The following is a 21,347-nucleotide window of genomic DNA, read 5'->3' as shown; positions in this document are numbered from 1 at the left end:
TAGTCTATAATATTAACTAAAATATTTAGTGATCACATTTTTTATTCTTCCTTTATAGTTATTTAAGTTTAAATATTGGCAGATAATTTTTTTAAAATTTACTCTTCCACCTTCTTGAATAATTTTTTTTTGAACTTTATTAGATGGGGCAGGGCAAGGTAGAGTCTGCATCAAAGTGGGACTGGGGGAAATTTGCAACTCAGAACAGGGTGTCAGAACAGAACAGGTGAGCAAGGCTCCTGTGGCCGGGGATTATCCGGTATGGGAAGTCAAGCCCCAGTAGGGTAATGAAGGTTCCCCCATGGCAGCATCCCAGCACCTAGTGTGGTAGCCTGAGTGGGCGAGGATGGTATCTACACTGGTGCATGAACCCCAGCCTGCTGGGGGGAGGAGGCGGGTCACGGGGAGTGACTGGGGTGAGGAGGACTTTCACATGGGCAGGAAGAGTAGGGGTGGGATGATTGGCAGCCCCCTGTGGTAGGTCAGAGCCCAGGTGGGTTGAGGAAGGCATCTGCATGAGGGACAGGTGGGCGCAGAACGAGAGAGGGATTACACACAGAGGAAGTGATCAGATATGTAAATACAGCAAGAACGATGAGAGCCAATTTCTCACTGGACACGTGAGCTACAAATAGGGAAGGGGAGATATAAACATAAGTGGAAATGTATGTGTGTGTGTGTGTGTGTACATTTATATGGTCCTTAGAACTGTCCACTGAGAGGGCTTGAGAGCAGAAACATCCCCAAAGGCAGTGCTCATTTAGTACCCAGATCTGGGTTTCTAATACCAATCTCCACTGGAAAGGAACAGAACTCCTTGAGAAAAGACTAACATAAGGGATAGAGTAAGGAATATAAGATGAGCCCAAAATATTTTACTATACCAGGCAGCAAGGAGGTGTTAAAAACATGACAAATCTCCTAAGTCAAAAGGACACAGGAGTCAGCTTGAAAGAGCACCTCTGGCCTGATTTGGGATAATCTGAGAATCAAAATAAATGATTGTAAGGGCTGTAACTCACTAGATAAACTAGGAAACCATGACCTATATGGATACCTAAGAGTACATGGAGAATCGGATAAGAAATGAACTTTTTATGGTTTTTAAGCACCTCCCCACAAAAGGCTTGTTAGTTGGAAAGGGTAAAAGAGTACTTTATGGTGGGAAAGACTGCCTGGACAGTACTTATTAAGAACATCATCACTGATGCAAGAAATTAAAATTATCTGAGACTCGACGGGACACAATTAGAGGAAGATAGCATTGATATCATGATAATCCTGTACAAGACCTAGAACCTGAAGTTAATCAAGAGGAAGCATCAGAAAATCCAAAGTGGCCAGTAATCTTCAAAAGAATCAGATCTTGAAAATTAAAAAAAAAACCACAAAAACACAGAGCAACTATTTCAGAAAGTGAAAGTGAGGTCGCTCAGTCGTGCTCGACTCTTTGCAACCTCGTGGACTATAGCCCACTAGGCTCCTCTGTCCATGGGATTCTCCAGGCAAGAATACTGGAGTGGGTTGCCATTTCCTTCTCCAGAGGATCTTCCCGACCCAGGATTGAACCCAGGTCTCCCACATTGCAGGCAGACACTTTAACCTCTGAGCCACCAGGGAAGCCCTCTAACTATTTCAGACAGGAGACCAAATCTACATGGCAACTAAATCAAGTGAAAAAGGTTGAAATAAAGCACAATATTAGGACAACTGCCAAAACCTTAATGGTATATGAGGAGGAGACACAGGAGTACATCTATTTGAGTTTCCCAGTCACTCAGTCATGCCTATTTGTGACCCTATGAACTGTATGTGGCTTGCCAAGCTTCTCTGTCCATGGAATTCTCTAGGCAAGAATACTGGAGTTGGTAGTCATTCCCTTCTCCAGGGGATCTTCCAGAACCAGCGATTGAACCTGGGTCTCCTGCACTGCAGGTGGATTCTTTACCATCTGAGCCCCCAGAGAAGCCAATATAGGAGTAGTATTTTACAGTAAATAAACAGTAAGATATTCTAGGGAAATCAGTTAAAAAAATGTTCTTCGTACTATATTGTAAATTTTTGTAAATTTGATTTTGTTTAAAAATTTAAAAACTGTCTTTAAAGAAAGAAAGAGGTAAATATATAAATTCTTCTATGGAAAATCCACAAGACATACACTAGATATAACACTAAGTAAAAGTATTAAGGTATAGAATGTATCATATGATACTATTTGTGTTCATGCAGACATATATGCATACATACATAAACGTATATATGTTTGTGTGTGTGCATGTTTTATTTTAGTTTTTTGCTTTGTTTTACTCTGAAACAAAGCACAAAATCCCTTAGCAAACTTTGTTTGAAGGAATAGGATTAGAGGTTTGGGGAATTTTTTTTTTTTTTTTTTTTTTACTTTTTATTGCATACTTTTCTATATTCTTGTTTTGCCATGTAATGTTTTACTTTAAAAAATCTCAGTGTTCAGCTTAATTAAGTAAAATCAGTACCAAATAAATTTAAAAACATAATTCTAATCATAATACCTGTTTGCATTTCCAGATACCAGTATCCTTTCTTTCCATTTTGCAAGGCTAAGAGAAAAGAAATGGCACCACTGGAGACTTAGTATGTAGCACAAATCCTGGTCCATAGCAGACAATTATTAGCATGTGTGTGTGTCAGTCACTCGGTCATGTCTGACTCTGTGACCCCATGAACTGTAGCCCACCAGGCTCCTCTGTCCAAGGGATTCTCCTTGGACAAGAGTACTAGAGTCAAGAGTAACTGGAGTGGGTTGCCATTTCATTCTCCAAATTATTAGCATATTGCTGAATAAATGCATGAGGCAGAAACTCAAATACATAGGCATTTCACCTATAATAGATGATTTCATCATTTTTTGAGGTATAGAAGGTCTGCGTTTACTGTTATGTCTGTAATATGTAGACTACGCTTAGAGTAACAAAGTTCCTCTTTATGAAGACTCAGAAAACTAAAGAAGCCGCAGAGAAATCTTACTCAGAGAGATTACGTGTATGTAATATGTTTTGGAAAAAAGGAGTGTGTTTTAAGTATTAGAAAAGAAATAAATTCTGATTCACATTTTGCTCTATTAATCCAAAGCTCCAAGTTCAGGACACTTGTCTTTAGAGAAGTTTTGCTTTACAAAGAGCAAAACATACTCAGGGGCACTCACAAAGAATAACATATATGAGAGAAGGTGACATACGTTATTCAAAATAAGGGATGCTTGAAGACGAGTGAAAGCCCAACTACTAGATACTGCTAAATGCTAAAAGCATAACATGCTATCCTTCCTGCTTGAGCTTGGTGCAAAGGCTTTGGGGTTTTGTTGTTGAAAGAGGAATCCTGTAACAAGCTGTCATTTTGAGAGTGACATTGTGCTTCTTTCAGTCTTTTGGCTCTATCAGTAACTCACATTTATTCCACACAGGGTAGCTATTTCATTGCCTTTATCAGAAGTAGAAGAAAAACAAATCAATAAAGTAGAGAGGTGAGAAATCAAGACACAAAAAAACTCTGTGGTTATCTATTTAACATTCCGAATTTTCTTTGACTTGATGTATCATCACAGCACAAGACTTGCCTGACTGACAGTTAAACCTTTCCCTGTCCTACTAGAGAGTTAAGAGGCATTAAATCCACTGGACAACTGATAAAGTCATACGTATAAACAAGAATTGATTAAAGCAAAATAGCAGCATAACAGTGATTTCAGCATCAAAATGGCAAACATTTGGAAACAATGCCTACTGATTACCCTTTGCCACTGACATTACTCAAGGATGAAAACACAAATATACACACAGTGATTTAGCTGCATAATATACAACAAAGACATAGACTTGCTTAAATTATTTTGACTTTAATATCTTCAGAGTACATGTTTTATCCTAAGATTTTTTTTTACCATTTCAGGAAAATCTGGCAAAAGGGTCAAATTATACAGGTTTTCTGCAAAGTTAGGTAACTAACACAGGATAAAATTATTAACTATTATTATCAATTTTATTGCAATATAATTGACATATATCATCATTTTAGTTTTCAGTATACAACATAATGATTTAATATTTTTAAGTATCAACTTTTTAAAAAATATTATGTAAGTTATATTTTGAAACACTATGTTCATTAATGTGTTTTTTGGTGAAGGACCTCCATCCATTAATAAATGTAAAGCAATGCAATGGTTAATCTTTAAAAAATAAAAAAAGCTACTCAACAAACACACTAACAAAAGTCCAAAAAAGTTTATAAACATAGAGAAAATAAAATATTTGTACTTTTTTAGATGAATAATTGGGCATATTGCCTTCCATTATAGGTACATTGCCTTAAATGTGGCTGAAGAGAAGTGCACCGAGTGTAATATTTTTAAATGTAGCTAATGTATACTATAAAATTAAGTTTATACTCTTTCCTAAACTCATGGACACACTATATTATACAGTCCACATAAACCACTCAACCCCTTTCGTCACACATGAGTACAAAAACAAAACTAAAATCCCAATAAGACAGCCCCTGAGACTGCTCTTTATAAGAACTTCAAATATGATCTTTAAATCTATAGGCTAATAAAGGAAGATGTGACTGCTGCTCTGTAGGGGCCTCCAAGGTCTTCAAGTGCAAAAGCATCAGCAGGGTACCACACAGACTGGTGGTAGAGTAGGAACTGAGACATGAACCCACCCCGTGAATACTGTGGGGAACCTGAAGACTGTCCTCCTCGTGGGAAGTCGCTAACACTGGTTTCTCTTCTCTTTATCAGGGACTTTTTAAAAAAATGTGGGAAAAGAGAGTTAGGAAGCAACAAAAATCGTTTCATAGGAGTGTTTCAATCATTTAGAAAAAAAGGAAGAGCCTCATTGGGCATGCCAAAACTGTACTGCCAGGAAAAAGTTTCAGTCTTAGATTAAAACTAGAATTCTGAGCTTCTTTTTTTCAGCATGTTAGAGGATCAGCTAACCTTGGCTTAGACCGAGCATTTTAAGGTATAGATTTGGAAACGTGACAAAGGCTAGCTATGACCAATATTGCTAGAGAGTCCAAGGTTAAACTGGTAAAATAGAAAAATTAAGCCAACCATTATTAGGGCATTTAAAAAAAATTATGTGGTTTCATTTTTCAATTTCAATGAGTATTTTTCCAGAGTACAGGTATAAGCTATTCATATAAAATACATGTTCAGTGATCTCTAAAACTGCACTTTCTACCGAGCCTCCTAATTCTGAGTCACGTGGTTTATCCTGAAACAGTGTTAACACTGTGCCTGGACCTGTTTCATGTGTGTTTCAAAGAGTTGAACAGTTTGTGCCCATGGATTCTGGGAAATGCTGCTTTTACAAGTCAGTGCTATGGGACTTCTATAAATAAAAGCACAAGTTACTAACAGAGAGGCTTTAAAAGACTTGCCTGAGCAGCCAGGAAACTAGACGTTATGGTTATTATGGCAACTCTCATAGATACTCTCATCCAAAACTGTGGAATTGTTTGCTAGGCCCACAGCCCTTGACACGGTGCTATTTGCAGGTATTTGCATATTTGCTTCCCACTAGATGAGCAGTACTCTGGACACTGAGATATTTTCTTAATTTCTCAATTGCTACATATACTAGCATATAGTAGATACGCAGAAATTATTCTTTAAATGTATGAACACCACCACTAAATAGTGTACCATAAACACCTCACTTATTTACTTGGTAAACTCAACAGTTCAGAGTGCAGCAAAGCACCAGAAACTGTCTCCCATCACCACCTCCAAAAGCATCAGAAGATTAACAATTCTTAAGAGAATTCCTAAGGTCTCAAATAGTTAGTTTAGAAAAATAACGGAGGCATACACTCCTTAAGGGAAGGAACCTTTTATCCTTTGCTTACCCTGATATCCTCAGGGCCTTTAAGGAGCATAATAAATGCTCAATAAAAATGTATTGGGTGAATGGCTACAGTAATGGTTATCTCTTTCCTAAATGCACAGAAGAATGAAAATAATAGAATTCAGAACAAGGATCTGGAGCTGCTATGAACATGCACTGCTGTGATACATGCCTCCTGACACTACAGAATACCAGGAGGCCATAAAAAAGCATGGTCAGGAATGCAAAAGCACGACAAGTCGGCATGATTTCTTTTTAGGGGCAAACAGATCTCAGTCCCTCACTAGCCCCATGCACCACGGCTGCACAGCACAATAGTTTACATGTGCATTAAGGATCCCAAGTTAACATAAAAATTTAAAAACCAATCAATGTCTAGAACATTATAGAAAGCACAGAGGAATATGATACAGTAAAGGAAAATTCCCATAAATTGCTGTTTAAATTAAATACTGGGTGGGGAAGATGTTCTGAAATGAGTTCAGAAGACCATGTGTACCGCTTGTTCTGTGCTTGCAGATCTTTTCTCTATTTGTTGCCCATTCTGTGTGGGAAAAAGAGAGTCAGACATTGGAGACACTGGAGTATTCCTTCCTTGCGTGCTTTCTAGCAGAGGCTTCCTTCTATGCTAACCACTCTCACTGAGCAGTCTCCCTTTCTATCTCCAACTTAGCCCACCAAATTTAGACACCTCCATTACCTCCCCTTCCTCTTCAAGAACGCAGACACTTACATTTGGTCAGCAGGAACCCTGACATCTACTGTTGACTCCTTAAACCTTTACCACTCCTGTGCAAACAGGTCCCTTGCTCAATTCTTTTTGAAAATACCAATTGATTACACTTTCAGTGTTCAATCAGAATTTATTGATTGATACACTATGGTCCATCTTCCTTTGCATGAGACTTAGATCAAATATATTAGGCACAAGTCAATTATCAAAGCAAATTGTCCCTATTTCCACCTACCACATGAAAATACCCCAAGAGGCTCAAAATACAGCATGTGATCAGCAAGGCAAGCATTATCTAATTTCAACAATATCCCTGCTAGTGAACAAATCCAGACTGGCCTGTGTGACTTCTCCACATTGGCCAAGGCCACTTTAACCTTCCTGAAGGGATGGAAAATAATTGATGATGATTCTCCAAGTTATTTTGAAATATTTCCATAGAAATAAACAGAGAAATTAACATGAGTAAGAGGAAACAAGGACAGTTTTAACAGAGAAATATAATGGATCTGGTTCAGCTAAAGTTCAAGCAGATTACAGAAGAAGACCTTGGATTTGGTGATGTAAGGGATGAAGTAAGGGGCATTTCATGACCTCTCACCATAGGTGGACTGAAGCCTTGGGTGAGGGCTCTTACCTGCCCTACCTGGAACATAGTTAATAGTAAGCATAGAAAGTGGATGGGAAGAAGAACTGGATTGAGCTCTAATTGCAACATTCCTGGATGAAACATCTTGGTTAAGTCACTTTGGCTCTCTTATCTGAAACAGAGATCATGAAAAAGCCTTATTAATTCCTCATGATGCAGTGGTTCCAAATATGTGAAGATTATTCTAACTTCTTGGGAATGTCACTTTTAGAAGTCTAGGTTTGGGGAAATTTCACTAGTCACTCCTCAAAAGAGCTATATTAAGATCTCACCATTTCTGCCAAAATATTTGCCTCCTACTGTCTTGATAACTCTCAGACTTTTCCATTGGAATGGCAGTAAGTAGACTTAAGATAATTCTACATGGATTAGAGAATATCTGTTGGGCACCAGAACTTCCATGCTATTACATATATATTCTTAAATCAACTTTGAAGCCTAATGGCTTTTTAAAATCAAAGCTTCTTCCAAAATTCTCTTGGGAATATGATTTTTAAAGCATATAGATACGGAATCTGACCCAATATATTTTAAATCAGGCTCTTTGATTTGTCATATGCTTTTGAAATATGGTGTTTGCCTACCTGTTCTCTCTAGCTCCCTGGAAAGCTAGGAAGACTTTTAAATAATTGTATCTTCAATATTCTCTGAATTCCACTGCTAGTGGAAACATGATGTCCACCTAAAGCACTCTCGGATCCTCACATTTGTGTTTTCTGCTGTCAAAGCCAAGAATTACAAAGCCAGTCTCAGGAATGGAAAACATTGCTACATGACTGTTCTGTATTAGAGGACTTCTCTCACAGAAAAGAGGAAACATGGGTGACAAGATCAATTACCTTAAAAGAAAGTGAAAGTTGCTCAGTCATGTCCAACTCTTTGTGACCCCATGGGCTATACATGAATCCTCCAGGCCAGAATACTGGAGTGGGTAGCCTTTCCCCTCTCCAGGGGATCTTCCCAACCCAGGGATCGAACCCAGGTCTCCCACACTGCAGGCAGATTCTTTACCAACTGGGCCATAAGGGAAGCCCAAGAATACTGGAGTGTGTAGCATATCCCTTCTCCAGGGGATCTTTGACCCAGCCCCAACTTAAAAGAAGTTAACCTGAAAGGCAAGGGGGACTGTACATGCATTTCCAAATTGTTCATATAGCCTATCTCACCACATCACAATGATAGCCTTCTTTCTTCTCCATTGGCTGTCCATCTGTAGAGGTGAGTATTAGTCTTGCAACATAAAAGCAAGGTAACCTGGGAATAAGGTCAGCAGGTAAAAATTTTAACAGGTCACAAAAGCAGGACAACTCTACTTTGGAAAGAGAGAACAGAGAGAAGAGAGAAAGGAGAGAGAATGGATTGTAGATCCTCCTTTAAAGGAAACAAAAATCTTCCACTGAGTTATATCAATGCAGAAATTCACCCAACACTGCATGAATTCTCAAGTTTGATTCTCACTGGCTGATTCTATATCCTTTCAACTAACTTCTCTATCCTATAATTCCATACATGTTAATGAATACTTAAAAGCAAATACCACACAGAGAAAGGGAATGATGATATTCCACGTAAAAATGAAATCACAAACAGACCTGAATTTCAAATATACTGAGTTCTACAGGTATTAGTGGAAATAAAACAATGAATTTACATCTGAGAAAGTCCAATGTAGTATTTAAAAAGAAAACATATTTCAACAGAACTGACAGAGAAGTGAATCACTCTACATTTCATAGACTATATTAGTATCTAGAGATGTTAATGTTTAGTTTAGCAAAGGACTGCCTCTGAGTAAAACAGAAAAACAGTTTAATTTAGATTTTATTTTGTTTGGATTTATGTCAATGGGTGTGGTCACTGGTTTAAAGGAAAACCAGAAGTTTAGCTTTTTTTATAGATAGTATTAACATTTGTCCCAGAAAGACAAGTGTTAAAAGACAAATGATAAAAATATCATTTTATGGATGATGATACTTCTATCTCCTAAATTTAAAAAAATGCTTTCTATAATAATTTAAAAAGACAGTGATTGACATAAAAAGGCACAACACATAAAGTTATAGCTACTAATTGGCATGCATTTATTCCCTAGGCAATGTGCTGAAGGTTTTATGTACATTAATTCGATTAATCCTTATGATACTGGAATTCCACAAGGTGGGCATTGTACTTCAAGTTAGCTAAAGACAAAGGAAGTGAGAGTGTCAGTCACTCAGTTATGTCTGACTCTTTGTGACCCCATGGACTGGAGCCCACCAGGCTCCTCTGTCCATGGGATTCTCCAGGCAAGAGTACTAGAGTGGGTAGCCATTCCCTTCTCCAGGGGATCTTCCTAACCCAGGGATCTTCCCAATCCAGGGATTGAACCCAGGTCTCCCGCATTGCAGGCAGGTTCTTTCCAGTTTGAGCCACCAGGGAAGCTCAAAGACAAGGAAACTGAGGCTTAAAGAGGGTATGCAATTTGCCAAGGGTCATAGAACAAAGAAGAGATGGAGCTGGAATTCAAATCCAAGCACATTTTGTTCTTTTCTTTTCCTCTTCATTTTTTTTTTCATAATTAAAAAGAATAAAAGCTACAACAAATAACCATATTTGACTTCAGTTCAGTTCAGTTGCTCAGTCATGTCTGACTCTTTGTGACCCCATGAATCGCAGCACGCCAGGCCTCCCTGTCCATCACCAACTCCCGGAGTTCACTCAGACTCATGTCCATCGAGTCAGTGATGCCATCCAGCCATCTCATCCTCTGTCGTCCCCTTCTCCTTCTGCTCCCAATCGCTCCCAGCATCAGAGTCTTTTCCAATGAGTCAACTCTTCTCATGAGGTGGCCAAAGTACTGGAGTTTCAGCTTTAGCATCATTCCTTCCAAAGCAATCCCAGGGCTGATCTCCTTCAGAATGGACTGGTTGGATCTCCTTGCAGTCCAAGGGACTCTCAAGAGTCTTCTCCAATACCACAGTTCAAAAGCATCAATTCTTTGGCACTCAGCCTTCTTCACAGTCCAACTCTCACATCCATACATGATCGCTGGAAAAATCATAGCCTTGACTAGATGGACCTTTGTTGGCAAAGTAATGTCTCTGCTTTTCAATATGCTATCTAGGTTGGTCATACTTTCCTTCCAAGGAATAAGCGTCTTTTCATTTCATGGCTGCAGTCACCATCTGCAGTGATTTTGGAGCCCCCAAAAATAAAGTCTGCCACTGTTTCCGCTGTTTCCCCACCTATTTCCAATGAAGTGATGGGACCAGATGCCATGATCTTCGTTTTCTGAATGTTGAGTTTTAAGCCAACTTTTTCACTCTCCTCTTTCACTTTTATCAAGAGGCTCTTTAGCTCCTCTTCACTTTCTGCCATAAGGGTGGTGTCATCTGCATATCTGAGGTTATTGATATTTCTCCCGGCACTCTTGATTCCAGCTTGTGCTTCTTCCAGCCCAGGGTTTCTCATGATGTACTCTGCATATAAGCTAAATAAGCAGGGTGACAATATACAGCCTTGATGTATTCTTTTTCCTATTTGGAACCAGTCTGTTGTTCCAATTCCAGTTCTAACTGTTGCTTCCTGACCTGCATACAGGTTTCTCAAGAGGCAGGTCAGGTGGTCTGGTATTTCCATCTCTTTCAGAATTTTCCACAGTTTATTGTGATCCACACAGTCAAAGGCTTTGGCATAGTCAAGAAAGCAGAAATAGATGTTTTTCTGGAACTCTCGTATTTGACTTACTAGAACATAAATACTAGTTTCAAATATAAGTACTAAGCCAGACTTTGCTGACAAAGGTCTGTATAGTCAAAGCTATGATTTTTCTACTAGTCATGTATGGATGTGAGAGCTGGACCATAAAGAAAGCTGGTCATTGAAGAATTGATGCTTTTGAACTGTGGTGTTGGAAAAGACTCTTGAGAGTCCCTTGAACTGCAAGGAGATCCAACCCGTTAATCCTAAAGAAAATCAATCCTGAATATTCATTGGAAGGCCTGATGCTGAAGCTGAAGTTCCAATACTTTGACCACTTGACACAAAGAGCTGAGTCATTAGAAAAGACTCTGATGCTGGAAAAGATTGAAGGTGGGAAGAGAAGGGGACGACAGAGGATGAGATGACTGGAAGGCATCACTGATTCCATGGGCATGAGTTTGAGCAAGCTCTGAGAGTTGGTGTTGGACAGGGAAGCCTGGAGTGCTGTAGTCCATGGGGTTGCAAAGAGTGGAATACGACTGAGCAACTAAACTGAACTAAGCCAGACATAAGTTACATTATACTAAAAAAAAAAAAGAAAAAAGAATACAATAAAATTCATACTCTACAGGCTTATGGAGTCCTTTGAGATCTTCACCTAGAGCACTGTTTCTCAAGACTTTTTTTTTTCATTTTCCCCCTGTTTAATGAGTTTTATTTACAATGTTGTCTTTAATGGGGTGCTTCATGAAATTTTAATGCCACAGATATACTGCATGTCTGTTTATGTACTATATTAATACTTCATGAAAGTAGTACAATTTTTTTTTTTTTTTACTTTTTTGCTTCTGAGAATGAATTTTTGCCCCTTGGCAAGCAGTGAGAATGGCTAATCTAGAGGTTATATCTGTTTATCCCAAATCTTTCAACCCACTAGCTATTACTTAGCATTGCATGGGGTTAGGGTTTTAAAGTTTTAGCTTGAAGTTTTTCAGTGAGTTAAAATGCAAACTCATAGACTATGTTGAGCCATTTATACCTTAATGTGAATAGAAGAACAGAAAGCCAAAATATACAATGGAGAAAAGACAATCCCTTTAAAAAGTGTTGCTGGGAAAACTGGTCAACCACCTGGAAATGAATGAAACTAGAAAACTTTCTAACACCAAACACAAAAACAAACTCAAAATGGATTAAAGGTCTAAATGTTAAGACCAGAGTAGAAACTATAAAACTTAGAGGAAAACATAGGCAGAACACTCTCTGATATAAATAACAGCAAGATTCTCTATGACCCACCTCCCAGAATAATGTTGAACTAAACACAAAAATAAACAAACGGGACCTAATTAAACTTAAAACCTTTTGCACACTGCAGGAAGGTGTAAAGCAAGGTGAAAAGGCAGCCTTCAGAATGGGAGAAAATAATAGCAAATGAAACAACTGACAAAGAATTAATCTCCAAAATATACAAGCAGCAGCTCAATACAAGAAAAATAAATGACCCAATCAAAGAATGGGCCAAAGAACTAAACAGACATTTCTCCAAAGAAGACATTCAGATGGCCAACAAACATGAAAAGATGCTCAACATCACTCATTAAAAAAGAAATGCAAATCAAAACCATAATGAGGTACCATCTCACGCAGGTCAGAATGGCCACCATCAAAAAGTCTACAAACAATAAATGTTGGAGAGGATGTGGAGAAAAGGGAACCCTCCTACAATGCTGGTGGGAATGCAAACTGGTACAGCCACTATGGAGAACAGTGTGGAGATTCCTTAAAAAACTTGAAATAGACTGCCATACAACCCAGTAATTCCACTGCTGGGCATACACACTGAGGAAGCCAGAATTGAAAGAGACACGTGTACCCCAATGTTCATCGCAGCACGGTTTACAATAGCTAGAACATGGAAGCAACCTAGATGTCCACCAGCAGATGAATGGATAAGGAAGTTGTGGTAAATATACACAATGGAATATTACTCAGCTATAAAAAAGAACACATTTGAGTCAGTTCTAATGAGGTGGATGAAACTGAAGCCTATTATACAGAGTGAAGTAAGCCAGAAAGAGAAACAGCAATGCAGTATATCAACACATATATATGGAATCTAGAAAGACAGTAATGATGACCCTACATGCAAGACAGCAAAAGAGACACAGATGTAAAGAAGAGACTTTTGGACTATGTGGGAAAAGGCAAGGGTGGGACGATATGAGAGAATAGCATTGAAACATGTATATTACTGTATGTAAAATGGATGACCAGTGCAAGTTCGAGTCATGAAGCAGGGCACTCAAAGCTGATGGCTCTGGGACAAACCAAAGGGATGGGGTAGGGAGGGTTGTGGGTGGGGAGTTCAGGATGGGGGACACCTGTACACCCGTGGCTGATTCATGTCAATGCATGGTGAAAACCACCACCATATTGTAAAGTAATTAGCCTCCAAGTAAAAAAAAAAATTAAAAAAAAAAAAAAAGAAAAGCAGAAAGCCAGTCTGATAGGTGAATGTAAGGGTCGTCCCTTACTGGAGCAGGGGGCGGGGGTGGGGAGTCGGGGAGAGGAGGGGAGACAGAGCGCCTCTGGTGCCAGAATGCCTGTGTCACCACTGAGCTTCAGCGCAGTCCTGTTGAACATGTTGATGTGAAGTAAGGACTGTAAGGAGAGATGCGAGCTTCCATTCATGATGAACAAGAAATCTTAGTCATAGCCACCTTAGTGACCGTCACCTTATTGATTAATGTGTAAACATTAGGTTTCCTGCCTGACAAGAATTTTCTCTTTGGTCCCATTCAGGCCTGTTTGCATATTCCCAACTGCTACGTGGCCAGGAACAAGAGAGTTTGTGTAACGTTCCAAAGAAACCTCTTGACACCATGGCTCATTTTAACCCAGGTATGAATAGCAGACAGAGATGAATTCACAAATACTTCTTTCACATGCACTGTCAAATATAACTTTTCACTCCCAGAGGCCAAAATGGTCTTAACCATTGAAGTAATTATAGCTCACAACTATAATTTAGAGTGAGTTCTGGTTGACTCTACATTCACACAGGAAAATAATTCACTCGTCTTGTTGGAACACTGCAGTAAATAACCATATAAAACCTATATAGTTTCAGCAACTCTAGACAGTATGGTGAATCTAAATAGAAATCAATGGTTGATAATTTAATAAGACAACAATAATAATTATCTACCATTTATTGGTTGCCAACTTAAATGCTAAAATGCTATACTCGATCCTTTATAAATACTACCAATTTAATTCCTCCAGCAATCCTATGAGATAAACATTTGTATTGTCATTTTCAGAGGAAATGAGTTCAGAAAGGATGGATGATTTTCCTTGAACCACTTACCAAGTGAGGGAAGAAGTCAAACTTCTGCCATCTGAAGCTCATGCTTTGCTACTTTAGCCACAGTGAAATTATCTCAGTGAAATGACAGAAAGATTCATGTCTGCAAACTTAATATCCAATCAAATGGAGGAATCTTGGGCAAGTGAAGAGGTAATAAATATGCTGTATAGTATGTTTTGAGATTTTGCATGTGAGAAGCCACTCGTGCAGATGATTTCAAATGAAGTATCATTTTTTAAAAAATAAATGTCTTTAAGACAGGTATTGGTTAGAATTTTCTGACTTTGAGGGTTGTAAAACATATACTTGTGTATATGTTTACTCTTGTAAATGACAAACAAAACAGTGGCTATTTCACAGGAGCACAGGTACACTTCCCAGAGGCTGGGACTATTGTCCTAAATTGTCTGTATCACGCATTCCCTATTCATGGCATTGGACCTTATGATTTGAAAGGACTGGCCATGTGAAAGGATGGTCCTTGTTTAAAATTTTCAGCATACTTTACATTTTGTATTAGAGTCTCTGACAAGATAGGCTAATGAAAACTAGGAAGGCAGAAGTAGAATTGCAAAAAAATAGTCAGGCTCTAAGAAATCATTTTATGGAGGAGGATACACAGTGGTTAGGAGCCATGTTAATGAGCCAGAACTCAAACTTAGGTCTCCTAATTCCTAGACCAGTAATTTTTCATAACAGTACACCGTTACCAAGTAGGATAATAAATAGGCTTGAAATTATAGCAAAAATTGACCTAAATATACATCATCAATTATAAGCTTCTCCATGCAGACTGACCTAATTAAATATCTTAAACACATGACAACAAAGGAGAAATATAATTTATCTTTTAAACTACTAACATGATTATGCTTACTATGCACCAAATGGATAATCAAACATCCCTATATAGTGATAGTATGAGTAGCTCCAAAATAAAGGCTGAAATTGTTCTCACATGTGAAGTAATGTGTGCAACTGGTCAAAGTATAACCACTGCAATAAAAGATGTTTTCACTTAATTTCCTGGAGATTTCAGATGTTTGTTTAGCCTTTATTAACTGGAAAATTCCTCTACTCATTGTACACTTACTGACATATTCTATTAGGAAAATGTTTGTTTTCCAAAGAAATAATCCAAGCCACAAAATTCAGCCAGTATTTCACAATATTAACTTGACAATAAAGTATTTTATCAATAAAACATTTTTTAAATGTTTATGTAGCCACCAATGAAATTCTTACTAATTTAGAGTTTAGAAATTCTTACTAACTTAATTATGCTCCTCTGAGAAAGCTTCCTATATCAGATCTTTGAAAGATTTTACTAGATTTCCCTTAAGACTAATGCATGCAAATGCTATATTTTAAAATATACTGTATAAGATATAATTATGAACATTACTAAATAGATGCAGCATACAAACTTTACCTTTTCAATGTTCAATTACTTAAAACTAATTTTATAGCTGAGAATCTAGGCATTTTCTATATATTTTAAACATTAATAAAACAATCATGTAGAATCATCCCTTTCTAGAAGACTCATCATAGCATTTTAACAACACATGGAAGTCCAGTATGTTTTTAAACCAGAAGTCATGTTAGCACTTAGTTCATGAAGACTCTGTTGTCTATAACAACTACTGATTAAACCCCCAAATGTTGTGCTTATCTTAATAGAAGGAAAAACATACAGTTACATGAGTCATGAGTGCCTCCTTAACTTAGACACACATTTACAACACTATTCTAAATTGCCAAACCTCATCATCCCAAATCCTAGGATGACAGATAATACTAATCATGGCATTGCTCAGCACTGTATGAAATCTGTACCAATCTGGAAAATTACAGCTAAAACCAAGTATACTTCCATATGTATTGCCTATCACTTTCAAACAAAAACACCATTTGTAAGTCTTGTTACTTACCTAGAAGCATGTTTCTCAGCAGTAGTCAATTCAGCCAGTCTGCAAACTCTGTATAATAAAGGTATCAGGAGCTGAGAAGTATGCTAATCTGCCACAGGTTTTATTACAGTGAGAGTGGGAGCCCTCACAAACTCTTCCTTGTATCCTAAGCCTGCTGGAGTACTGGACTGACTCCACTCACTCGCTGTGGACCTTGGTGGAAACTAACAAACAATGCAGAGACTGTCAGTAGATGCTGCGTCCTCAGCCCACAGAGCCAAAAAAAATTATGGAAAAGTAGGTTATTTCACTGGGTTGGAGATATAAATTTTGAATTGATCATGCTATTTCTTTAAAATTCCGAGGAGCATTTTCTACTAAATTAACAAATAAAACAAGTGAAACTCATGCAAACAAGCTTATAAAATCATATTTAAAAAATCAAACTACCCAATTTTCCCCCAATGCTTTTTTTTTTTAATTTAAAATACATTTAACTCTAAACTAAAAAGAAATTCTGCGGCAAAATAAGCTCTGTATAATATACATGTTTTTAGGGAAGACTGTATATTAAAATTATATCACTCATCAAGAATCAGAGAATGCAAATATTTTTATTATTTGGTGTTATGAGCTTGAGCCTCCAATGAGATTTCAGTTTCACAAAAGATTGTTTGTTTGATTCCAATACAAAGGTAATTATTTCTGAAATAGGTTTCTCTTGAGAGAACAAACCTTACAGTTTTAAAGCAATAAGGATATTGCAGTGCATATTTAACAAAGGAATATCTCATTTCTTTGTATGTTTCTACTGGCTGTGAATTAACAATTTAAAAGCAGAAAAATCTATCTGACCTCAAAAGAAGAATACATTGCACTCCAGCTAACACTAAAGCCAGTAAGTTGAATGTGATTTCTGAGACTATGTTTTTTGAAGTAGAAAATAAAATGATACATCCAAATATTACACATTTTAGCAATTATTTTTAAATTATCCTGCAGCAGATATTTCTTTTTACATATTATAATGACAGTGGACAGAAATTAAACTATGTATACCTTCCTGGGATCCAGATCCTTGAGCAGTAAAGTTTTCCTGGTATTCATTCATGTTTCTGTATTTCCCTATTAAAGATAATTTTGGGATTCAACTTTTACATGATCAGCTACTTTTATTTTGATTAAAATAGGCTGAAAAGTTTAAGAAAAATGAGCATCTGAGAAAGAGGTAAATGGGAAACAAATCTAGGAACAAAGAGAACAAAAGGAGAGGTGGTCAAGGATGATGATGATACAACAGACCAACATCTGGGGTTCTTCGGTCATTGTAGAATGTAGGCCTTGCATATATCAAATATATATATTTGGATGTAGTGACCTGAAGGATTATGCATATTAATTCCCATATGGGGTAAACCAAGTTTCAAGAGGGACAGGTGTACGCATGTGTATATGTTTATACTAATAAACGTTTTTCTATAAATGTGGAAGGAAGACTCTCTCCCTGCCCTTGAGACCCCATTCACTTTTACCGAGTGGCTGTCACGCTTGAGCGACACCAGAATCCCCTGAAGGGCTTGTTAAAACAGACTGCTGGGCCCAAGCCCTAGAGTTTCTGATTCAGTCTGTCTAGGGTGGGGCCTGAGAATTTATATTATAGCACATTCTCAGGCGAGGCTGAAGTTTCTGGTCCTGGGACCACACTTTGAGAACCATTGCTTTAGCTCATTATGTTATCCTATAATCTAGCATGAAGACATTTCCAGTGTGAATTGCTTATTACTATATTACATAGATTCCAAGGGCTTCTTCACCCGCACATTTTCACAGCTCTGAATCAGGATGTGTCTATAATTAATCACAACTTACAGAAGCTATGCAGAGGGCAGCGCCCACAACACTCAGTGTCAGTGTCTGCATGGACTTGGTCACAGCTGTTCATATTGTCTCTTCAGTTGAGTGATATCATTTTTGAATGATATCAAATGTTGAGTTTGCCATTTAAAAATAATTTTTTTAAACCAATGCTTTAAAAAGCACACTATAATTTTAAAAATAAGTCACTGCATACAAAGATGAAATACAAACAGGTGTGGTGTGTGTATTTGTTGTTGGTGAAGCAGATGTTAATTACTGGAGAAATGACAGCAACTTCAGACTTTCTTGGAAAGTAGCATTTATTCCATTAGAGGATATAAGAATGGTAATCACTAGTGGAAGAAACTATGGTACATGTGAAGTTTTGCCTATCACAGGCCCAGAAATGCAGCTGAAGCTAGACGGAATCACCAAATCCCTCTGAACAGAAATTTAAATGTGATTTGCTAGTGTGAATAATTCACAGGTACAGAGGGAATCTCTTTAAAACTCTGCATCATAGTTTATTTACAGTTGCTGTTGCTGGGGGCTCCCGTGGGACCAAGCTATGGAAGCTGATCCTCTCAGATGAGCTGAAGCCCGCTCACCAAAAGAGGGAGCGGCCCTCCTTGAGCCCAGTCTCTGACACAGGGCTGTCTCCCTCTAAAAGGACCCGCCAGTGCTCTAAGTCAGATGCCACCGCCAGCATAAATCTCAGCAGCAACCTGAAACGAACAGCCAGCCACCCTAAAGTGGAGAATGAGGATAAGGAGCTCTCCTCCAGCATCGAGAGTATTGATAATTCATTCAGTTCCCCCATCAGACTGGCTCCTGAGCGAGAATTCATCAAGTCCCTGATGGTGACTGGCAAGTGGAGGGCCACGCTCCCCACCAAGGAGCAGAAGACACAGCGGAGGATCTCAGAGCTCTCCCTGCTCAACCACAAGCTCCCTGCTGGAGTCTGGCTGCCCACTGCTGGCTTTGACCACCACATGGTCTGCATGCCCCACACCCAGGCTGTCGTCCTCAACTCTAAGGACAAGGCTCCCCACCTGATCTATGTGGAGGTCCTCGAATGTGAAAACTTCGACACCACAGATCTAGGGTCCCCGCCCAGATCCCTGAGAACCGAATTCGGAGCACCCAATCTGTAGAGAACCTGCCCAAATGCGGCATCACCCACGAGCAGCGGGCAGGCAGCTTCAGCATTGTGCCCAACTATGACAGCGATGATGAGGCCTGGCCGGTGGATGACATAGGTGAGCTGCAGGTGGAGCTCCCTGAAGTGCACACCAACAGCTCTGACAACATCTCCCAGTTCTCCATGGACAGCATCACCAGCCAGGAAAGCAAGGAGTCTGTGTTCATTGCAGCAGGTAACATCCGACGGCGCCTTTGGGAGCAGTTGGCTCACACCCCCACAGCCTTCAAACGAGACCCAGAAGACCCTTCTGCAGTTGCTCTCAAAGAGCCCTGGCAGGAGAAAGCGTGGTGCCTTACAGAGGGTTCCCCCTATGGCCTTCTCCCCAGCTGGGGGCTCCTGTCAGTCATTGTCAAGTGTGGGGATGACCTTCGGCAGGAGCTGTTGGCCTTCCAGGTGTTAAAAGCAACCGCAGTCCATTTGGGAACAGGAGCGAGTAGCCCTGTGGATCAAGCCATATAAGACTCTCGTGATTTTGGCCGACAGCAGCATGATTGAACCAGTGGTCAACAACGCTGTATCCATACACCAGGTGAAGAAGCAGTCACAGCTCTCCCTGCTCGATTACTTCCTCCAGGAGCATGGCAGTTACACCACAGAGGCATTCCTCAGATCCCAGCGCAATTCTGTGCAGAGTTGGACTGGCTACTGCTTGGTCTGCTACCTGCTGCAGGTCAAGGACAGACACAATGGAACATCCTGTTGGATGCAGAAGGCCACATCATCCACGTCGACTTTGGCTTCATCCTATCCAGGCTCACTCTGAAACCTGGGCTTTGAGACATTGGCCTTTAAGCTGACCACAGAGTTTGTGGATGTGATGGGCGGCCTGGATGGCAACATGTTCAACTATTACAAGATGCTGATGCTGCAGGGGCTGATCAAAGCTCGGAAATAAAGGGCTAAGGTGGTGCAGGTAGTAGAGATCATGCAGCAAGGTTCTCAGCTTCCTTGCTTCCATGGCTCCAGCACCATCTGCAACCTCAAGGAGAGGTTCCACGTGAGCATGACGGAGGAGCAGCTCCAGCTGCTGGTGGAGCAGATGCTGGACGGCGGCATGCGGTCTATTACCACCAAACTCTATGAAGGCTTCCAGTGCCTCACCAACGGCATCATGTGACACCCTCCTCCTCAGGCTCCAGCGCAAATAGGGGTGGGGGTTCAGGGGACCCTCCCTGGGAAGGCCCTTGGAGAAACCCTAAGCCAGGAAGGCCCACCCACCCGGCCATCCACAAAGGGAAACGGAAGGCAAAACATACAAAGGCTCATGTGGTAACCCTAGAGCTTGCCAGGGCGGGTGGGGAGAGCCAGCTATGGGGTCCAGACTGACTGGGGCTTCCTTGCCGCCACCCCAGCTGTGTCAGTATTACCACCTGATGGACTCCAGGACTCACTGCCCTAGAGGGGACAGAAGTGATAAATGTGGGGGACGCTGGGGCCTCGCTTCTCCCCACCAGGGTCCGAGAGGATCTTTCCACAGGCCATCTCTGCATGTAATCTGGGTCCCAGGAAGGAGAAGAGCGTAGGTTCTTGGTACTTAGGACTTGATCCTGTGGCTGGCCTTTGGCCATGCTGCTGCCTGACTGTCCCCTCCCAGGGACTGAGCCCTAGTCCGAGTTCCCCTGGGTAGGTGGGTTTTGGCATAGGGTCCTGCACTTGCTGAGGTCCCCCATCCCAGAAGTGAGGAAGGGAATGATCATGGCCCCTCTAGTCTGAGGGTACTGGCCTAGCCTCGGGGAATTCCTTGTCCTGATCCCTTCCCCACACCCAGGGAGATAGCTCTCAATTTTTTATTTTTAATTCTTGTTTGAAATAAAGTCCTTAGTTATTAAAAAAAATTTTTTTTTCTTTCCTAGTGATACGTAAAGTAATGATGTGAATGGACAATCTAGACTTCTGTGGTGGTCCAGTAGGTAAGACTCCATGCTTCCACTGCAGGAGACACAGGTTCCATTTGCAGTTGGGGGAAATTCCACATGCCAAGGAGTACAGTCAAAAAAAAATTAAGAAAATCTGAGGTTTGATAACATGTGATATTATTTGGAAATA

At 39.8% G+C, this 21,347-nt stretch overlaps 1 protein-coding gene and 1 pseudogene across 2 annotated transcripts in view; one reads left to right on the top strand and one right to left on the bottom strand.

Annotated features, from left to right (window-relative positions):
- ZNF385B (zinc finger protein 385B) overlaps positions 1 to 21,347 on the bottom strand; it is a 369,520-nt gene that overhangs the window by 216,320 nt on the left and 131,853 nt on the right. The gene's annotated exons all lie outside the window — the stretch shown is intronic.
- On the top strand, positions 7,128 to 20,418 carry LOC129647985 (phosphatidylinositol 4-kinase beta-like; annotated as a pseudogene).

This window comes from Bubalus kerabau, chromosome 3 (assembly GCF_029407905.1).
Source record: "Bubalus kerabau isolate K-KA32 ecotype Philippines breed swamp buffalo chromosome 3, PCC_UOA_SB_1v2, whole genome shotgun sequence".
In the NCBI taxonomy this organism is placed as follows: Eukaryota; Metazoa; Chordata; class Mammalia; order Artiodactyla; family Bovidae; genus Bubalus; species Bubalus kerabau.
Note: the sequence above shows the minus strand (reverse complement) of the source record. Positions and strands in the feature narration are given on the sequence as shown.